This window comes from Crotalus tigris, unplaced genomic scaffold, assembly GCF_016545835.1.
Source record: "Crotalus tigris isolate CLP2741 ecotype Arizona unplaced genomic scaffold, ASM1654583v1 scf7180000020728.642097, whole genome shotgun sequence".
NCBI lineage: Eukaryota > Metazoa > Chordata > Lepidosauria > Squamata > Viperidae > Crotalus > Crotalus tigris.
The window spans coordinates 35,727-44,279 of NW_024098154.1; the positions used below are offsets into that span (position 1 = coordinate 35,727).

An 8,553-nucleotide genomic window follows, 5' to 3' on the forward strand; every position below is an offset into this window, starting at 1 on the left:
GCAATGGCAAAACTGTCCCGTCATACGTTGCGTGATGTCACATGACGTTGCAGGTTTGACATGTCTGGACTAGACTATCTGGATGCTAGAAAGGACCTGTCAGGAAATTTCTACACTTGGGTCTCAATGCCAACCTAGTGACAATTTAAACACAGAATTATTAAGAAGTTCCAAATAAAGAAAAAGAGTATAACTTTACAAAAAAAAAGATATGAAAATGAATAATAAAATATTTTTTATTTTTAACAGGAAAAGTACAAATATAGTTTCTCTTAATTTAAGAATTAATTATAAAAGCCCAGAGCCCCAAATGATACCATTTTAATTAGAAATTAAATCTGTTTAAAAATCATCTCTTCTTGAAGCCTAAAAATTACAATGTTTATCTGGGATATCTTTTTCAGAAGTTAAGTATTGTTTTCCTCAGTCCACCTTTTCATTTAAAGAACGGCTAAAATGCTGAGCCCCATATCCTGTAGTAGAACATTATAAAAAAGCTTTATTTCTCACAATTCTAGAAGCAGGTTTGTTTTTTTTTTTATAATAATATACTTTATTGTTGTCATATTTTATACAGACGTCAGCTGCTTAATCTGTGCAGATCAAAATAATATTTATTCTCTCAATAAAGGAAAACACAATTATTCCATTTTCTTAACAGAAAAGATTCCATACAGTTCTCTTTGTCACATCTAGATCAGAGAGAAGCTTGCAAATTAGCAATTACTACATATATACATGAATGCAAACCGACATGCCAAACCCTTTTTCTACATTATTTCAGTTGTCAAAAAGGACTTGGAGTATTATGGATGGCAAAAAGGGAAATCCACACATCTTCAAGAGAGAGCTTTTCACTTTTTTCCAAATGGATCAGACCACACTTTTAATCCTGTGGGTAAACAAACGATTGGAGCATTTAGATTAAATAATTAAAATTACTCCTTTTAATATCGGTAACAATGCAAGGAGGTATTTATTTCCCAGCAGTAAACATGCACACACCAAAGAGAAAACATCCATAACCCATATAATTTAAATAATAAAACAAGCAATCTGTCCCCCCCCCCAAAAAAAAAGCAGTCAGATCTTTTCTTTAAAATTGGAATAGTGGTTTGAGGTGAGAGTGACTAAGAAATGACGTTCCTACATGTGTACATTAGAATGCAAAGAGTCTTTGGTGAGCGATCCTCTTTGTGAAATTTTCATCGATTCTGTCCACAATTCTTGCTGAATGACAAACTAGAATAACTCAGGCTACACTGAACTGTTTTGAGAAATGAGCATCAAATACAGAAGGAGGGTTGGGGAACAGAACTGAAATCCCACTCTTAAAGCTGACTTATTTCAAGATTTAAAGACCGTCCAGCTCTGACAATATGAGGAGGATGCACAACATACAATGATTTAAATAACAACAAACAATATATAAATACCAAAGCTAAAATCTAAAATGACATTCCCCAATAAATTAAACCTATCAATAAACATGTTTAGGTTTGCAGCAGGAAAAAAAATTAGCCAACAATAATCAGTAAAATGGGACAAAATGTAACAAATGTTTCATTTAACAGCAGAACATTTGGGCTCAATTGTGATCATAAGTTGAGGACTACCTGCATTTTGGCAAAGGAGTACCTATTTTTTTAAGCATTTAAATTAGCACTTTAAACACTCAGAAGCAAATAGGTAGCCAATAGTTCTAAAAATGGCAATGCAATAATGTATTGTACAAAGACAAATATGTTGCGCTCATAATTTGAGTGCCAGACACCTTATGAAACCAGTTGGTTTATAACCCTTTGAAGCAATTGAATTGGGACATATGTAGAGCACGGATAACTCTGACCAGGTTTTTCCATGCCTAAGAATATTGACAAGCCTGTATTGTTTGTCTACTACAACTTCACTTGGGAGTCTATGTCAAAATTAAACGCAAGGGGAAAAACAAATTTAAAATCTATTTTGTACATTAGTGCAAACCACTGTGTGGTTGTATGAATCCTAATTCTTCAAACAGGAAACTCAGTTAAGCATAGCACCCATTTTTTTTGGAATATTTTGTTTTCTGGCCTTCATCCACCCCACTAAAAATAGACTTCATGCAGCTGAGTTCACTAATCATCCTCAACAACAGATAATTTAATAACTTTACTATATTAATCCAAATCTTCTGGATTTGCCTGGCCTCCTAAGCCACAAAACTAATCAGATAGGCTGAGCTTTCCACAATGGACCAAGAAAAATGTGGCTGACTAATTTGTGCAAACACAATTTAGTAATTTCAGCTGACACGGAAAAGAGCTGGATAAAATCAGCATACTGGCAGGATTCCCCATACAACAAAAGAGACCTAAACTAAGTTCCATTCTGCATCTATTTTCCAATTTATATTTCCAAAATTGAGCAAGAATAAAATATATGGAGGTGATAAATAGCGCACACTCAGGAACAATTTTCTAAGCAGCAGAAGAATGTCTCCTCCAGGTAGAAACTATCAATTTAAAAATGTATCTCATATTTTGGGCTGGAATCCAAATTAAACCCCACTGCTTATCAATTTGGGGGTACTTATTTAAACTATAACATAATTAAACAGACACACATCAATTTAGAGATATACCTGGAGGCTGTACATCTTCTTGGATAATGCCGGCTCGATTTATATTTTGTGCCTTTTCTAAGAAATATAAAATACATAAGTAAATAAAATGCACACTTGGTTGACTTACTGCTCAGTATAAATGTGGCATTTAAGGGTAAGCTATTTCTTATGCCTTGGTATCTGTTCTCTGCTCTCAGACCAGAACTCCAATGTCATCCTATGCAATTTTCTTAATTTCTTGAATTTACTCTGTTCTCCCATTCTTCCTACACTGCATCCGGCGCTTATCTCCCATCAGACTTTGTCATTGACCAGTCTTAAGATTTTACTTATGCAAATCTATACACACAAGCCCATGCCCCTAAGTGTTCAGCTAATAGCACAGTACTCAATAAGTAATAATATAATAATAAATAACAATAACAAAATAACAATAACAATAATATCCACATCTGCCTATCCTAGGTCCTTGATGCTAATAATAATAATAATAACAACAACAATAAATTAATAATAATATCCACATCTGCCTATTCCAAATCCTTGATATAATAATAATCATAATAATTTAATAATATCCACATCTGCCTATCTCAGGTCCTTGATATAATCATCATCATCACCATCATCATCACCATCACATCTGCCTATCCTAGGTCCTTGATAGACAAATAATAATATCCACATCTGTCTATCTCAGGTCCTTGATATAATAATAATAATAATAATAATAATAATAATATCCACATCTGCCTATCTCAGGTTAATAATAATAATAATAATAATATCCACATCTGCCTATCTCAGGTCCTTGATATAATAATAATAATAATAATAATATCCACATCTGCCCATCCTAGGTCCTTGATAGACAAATAATAATAATAATATCCACATCTGCCTATCTCAAGTCTTTGATATAATAATAATAATAATAATAATAATAATAATAATAATAATAATAATAATAATACATATCCACATCTATCCCAGGTCCTTGAAAGACAAACATGCCAAATCCAGTCTGAACATCTGGCTGACAAACCATTATAAATATGGCTATTATTATTATATTATGTTAATCATAATACATTATATTAATTATAATATATAAAATGATAAATAAAAATATTTACTTAGTGCATCATATAGATGCCATACGCTAAATAAATACATACACCAGTTGTTTTTTCTTTGTTTTTGTTTTTTTTTTAAAAGAATAGGACGGTGTCTTGAGGCTACAATCCCATAAATGATTTTTAGAGGAAGGCCTGCACAACCGCCCTCCTGATCGCAGCTGGGACGCACTGCCAGTTAGCTGCTTTTTTTAAAATAAGATTTTTAAAGGAGGAAGCTTATGGGGTGGCTACGATAACCGTGGATCCAATTAAAAGGCGGCTCAGCCCAGCAGGCCAGCCGTGACCTCCTCCCTCGAGGCCCCGAGTCCCTCCGCCTCCCCTCCCCGCCAAGGGAAGGCCGGAGCCGGCCACGAGGGCCGCCTTCCCTCCCTTACTGTAGTCCCCCAGGTGGGTCATGGGGTAAAAGAAGATGGGGTAGAGGGTCAGCCCCACCGCAGCAGCGAAGCCGCCGAAGACCAGGACGTAGCGCCTCAGAGGCGCCATTGCTATCCGGCATCGGAACCGGAAACCCCCTGCCCTCCGCTTCCGGTTCCTGCGCTTCCCTCAGCTCGAATAGCCGTGCTGCCTCCCAGCCAGAGCGTCCGCGCCTGACCCCTAGTGGCGGCTGCCGGGAGCTAGCAAGTCTGCGCGGGGCTGCGCTGCGGGAAGGCGCGGGAAAGCGGGGAGCGTCCGGATGTTTGCAATCCGGGTTTGCGAGATGGCAGCCTGTAAACCAGCTTGGAAAAAGCTCCGTTGCAAAAGAAGAAGATGGGTGTTCATTTGCAGGAACAAACGTCTTCCCCGTCACCAGAAACCATGACAGTAATGCCCAGTGGTCTTTATTGGCCTCTTGTTAGAGATTTTAAAACTTCCTTCTGAAAAAAAAAAAAAAGTCCCATTTTAAAATATAAGAAGGGAGGCGATTGGCAAAGCACAGTTTCAAAAAAAAAAAAACCAACCCCAAAAAACTGGGATCTATTTTGAGAGAGTAAAGTTTTGCTTAAAGTGTGTTTTGAGAGTCCCTTTAAGTCCCCGAAATCAAAATGATCTGCCAAATACTGGATAGCTGGGGTAATGTCCTGTTTTTTATTTTTATATTATTATTATTATTATTAATCGCAGTCAGCCAGATGTTCAGACTGGATTTGGCATTTTTGTCTACCTATCGAGTCCTTACCAAGGACCTGGGATAGGCAGATGTGGGTGTTTGATGATATTATTATTATTATTATTATTATTATTATTATTATTGCTATTATTAATCATTGCACAGTCAGCCAGATGTTCAGACTGGATTTGACATTTTTGTCTACCTATTGAATCCTTCCTAAGGACCTGGGATAGGCAGATGTGGATGTTTGATGGTATTACAGATCTCGTCGCAGGATGGAAGCAGTTGCTAGCAAGGCCACCTTTTGCAATTGAATGATGGCAAATTTGTCATTGCCAGTGGTGTCCAAGTGGTGCTCTAGTTGTTTTGGGATTGCACCCAAGGCGCCTATTACTATTGGTGATATTATTATTATTATTGATCATCGCACAGTCAGCCAGATGTTCAGACTGGATTTGGCATTTTGTCTACCTATCGAGTCCTTACCCGGGACCTGGGATAGGCAGATGTGGATGTTTGATGGTATTACAGATATCGTCGCAGGATGGAAGCAGTTCCTAGTAAGGCCGCCTTTTGCAATTGACTAATAGCGAATTTGTCAATGCCAATGGTGTTCAAGTGGTGCTCCAGTTGTTTTGGGATTGCACCCAAGGAGCCTATGACTATTGGTACTACCCTTGCTTGCTTTTGCCACAGTCTTTCTATTTCTATTTGTAGGTCTTTGTATTTTGTTATCTTCTCCAGTTCTTTCTCTTCTATTCTGCTATCTCCAGGCACTGCCACGTCCACTATCCAGACTTTTTTGTCTTTCTTATCGACAATTGTTAAGTCTGGGGTGTTATGTTGCAGGTGCTTGTCTGTTTGAATTCTGAAGTCCCAGAGCAGTTTAATTTTATCATTTTCTATGACTTTCTCTATTTTATGATCCCACCAGTTTTTGCTTGCAGGCAAATGATATTTTTTGCAGATCTTCCAATGCACCATTGTTGCTACTTTGTCATGCCGCTGCTTGTAATCAGTCTGTGCAATCTTCTTGCAACAGCTTATTATTATTATTATTATTATTATTATTATTATTATTATTATTATTATTATTATTATTATTATATCTGGGCTCCGTGAGTGTATGTATGTGTGTATTTGATAGTTTTAATAATAGTAAAAGCAAATATTTATTAAATTTATAAACCACCCAGAGTGAACAGTGAGATGGACAACATATTAAATGACTAGGCAAATCGATAAGTAACAAATAGGATCTATATTAAAATCACAATTCATCTCTTTTAAAGTTTCAGACAGTCGTTTGACATTCCAGTGTGACACAATCCCTCTCCCCCAACTTTCTTCCTGCAATTTCAATCTCTTCCCTCATTTCACCTCTATTACTAAAATGTAAATCCAGGAGATACAAAGACACGTTGAAAGCCTCTCTCAAGTCCCTGGATATTAACACCATCTCTTGGGAACTTCTGGTGCATGATTGACCGACATGGCGCACCTTGGTGTACCAGGGTTGCCAGACATATGAACACAGAAGGACAATCTTGGCACAAGAGAAGCGAGCACTCCGCAAAGCCAGAGCTGTAAATGCTGAAGTAACAGTGTTTACATTTCTTTATTCAGTATGTGGCAGAACATTCCGTGCTAACATCGGTCTTATTAGCCACCTATGGACACATCGTTGATGACCCATAACCCACAAGATATCAAGGTCTTCATCGAAAGTCGATGGACAAACAACAAATCCAGGAGAGCTGGACCCTCAAGTTCTCTATCTTTTGGATGACAAAAGTTGTCAGCTGGGTTCGTCAGGACTCTGTTTGATCTCTGACTTGGTCCAGAATTTGTCTCCCAATGGATGTCAGGGCAGTTACAATCTCCTCTACTATGATGGTATTTCTTGAACACACTAAGTAACTGATTAGAAAAAGGTTCATCTAGGCATGTGAGTCCACGATGGATGACTTTGTGTTTCTTTCCTTCCTACAGTATAAATGGTACCTCCCTCAACAGTAGCAACTGTGAGAGGGATCTCGGAGTCCTAGTGGAAATCACTTAAATATGAGCCAGCCGTGTGCTGCAGCTGCCAAAAAGGCCAATGCAGTTCCAGGCTGCATTAACAGAGGGATAGAATCAAGATCAAGATCATGAAAATACCACTCTATAATGCCTTGGTAAGATCACACTTGGAATCCTGCATCCAGTTTTGGTCCCCATGATGTAAAAAAAGATGCTGAGATTCCAGAAACAGTGCAAAGAACAAGGGTGATGAGGGGACTAGAGCCTAAAACGTATGAAGAACGGCTGCCGAAATTGGGTATGTCTAGTTTAATGAAAAAAAGGACTAGGGGAGACATGATAGCGGTCTTCCAATATTTGAGGGGGGTCAATTTATTCTCCAAAGCACTGAAGACAAGACAAGAAGCAACGGAAGGAAACCTATCAGAGAGAGAAACAACCTAGAACTAAGGAGAAATTTCCTGACATTGAGAACAATGAATCAGTGGAACAACTTGCCTCCAGGAGTTGTGAATGCTCTAAAACTGGAGGTTTTTAAGAAGAGATTGGACGACATTTGTCTGAAATGGGATAGGGTTTCCTGCCTGAGCAGGGGGTTAGACTAGAAGACCCCCAAGGTCCCTTCCAATTCCATATTCTATTCTATTCTATTCTATTCTATTCTATTCTATTCTATTCTATGTTCTTACAAACTGCTATGTAAGCATGAGATAAGTGGCACTGTATCTTGTTCAGTTTTAATCCAGATAGCTAGAATAGAGTGGAGTGGAGTGGAGACGAGACGAGACGAGAGAGGAGAGGAAAGAGAAGAAAGAGGAGAGGAGAGGAATAGGTTTTTAACTCGTCGTTCAGACCTCTCTGTCCAGAAGGTCAATCTTGTCCTGAGCAAGGTGACCTGTGTCTTTCAGGTTCAGATGAGCATTCTTCGGGCAGTTTTGATCACATGACCATGGGGATGCTGCAAAGGTTGTAAGTGTGAAAAACAAGTCTTTTTTTTCAGCGCTGTTGTAACTTTGAATGGTCGCTAAATGAACTGTTGTAAGTCAAGGACTACCTGTATCTTATTATTATGTTTTATTAAGGTCCAGGTACAGTAGCTAGGTTCACAATAAGAATTAAATTGATACATCAATCTTCTTACTCCAGTTGGGAGTGAGATAACAAAACCATGTCATTAGCACAAAGTAAGATGTTTATACATTTATGTCTGATTCTGGGCATTCATTCATTTATACCAGTGGTTCTCAACCCTTGGGTCGGGACCCCATTTGGGGTCGAACGATCATTTCACAGGGGTCGCCAAACAACGCAGTCCGTCATTTTTTCCCCCTTTTCCTTAGCTGTGCTACTCCCTTTTATTCTATTGGCTTTTGAAAGCCAATAGAATAGACTCTCTTGAATAGAGTCTAATTCTATTGGCTTTCAAAAGCCAATAGGAATTGTCCAGGCTGTCTCTGCCCTGCTGAGCCCGCCAAAAGTCCCATTCTACAAACGGTGCTGCACCAGTTGAGTAGTCCTCGACTTACGACCGGTTGAGTAGTCCTCGACTTACGACCGGTTGGGGGTCGCGGCATTAAAAAGGTTGAGAACCACTGATTTATACAAAGAGCCCTGGTGGCGCAGTGGTTAGAATGCAATATTGCAGGCTAATTCTGCCAACTGCTAGTAGTTCGATCCTGACTGGCTCATGGTTGACT

The 8,553-nt window shown here is 38.4% G+C and overlaps 1 long non-coding RNA gene across 1 annotated transcript; it reads right to left on the reverse strand.

The window, feature by feature from the left end:
• Positions 1–218: 218 nt before the first annotated feature.
• Positions 219–4,271, reverse strand: LOC120319448. Its single transcript, XR_005559763.1, has 3 exons — positions 4,119–4,271; positions 2,624–2,680; positions 219–892 (listed from the first exon to the last, which is right to left on the reverse strand). It is a non-coding gene; the product is annotated as an uncharacterized LOC120319448 (long non-coding RNA).
• Positions 4,272–8,553: the final 4,282 nt, after the last annotated feature.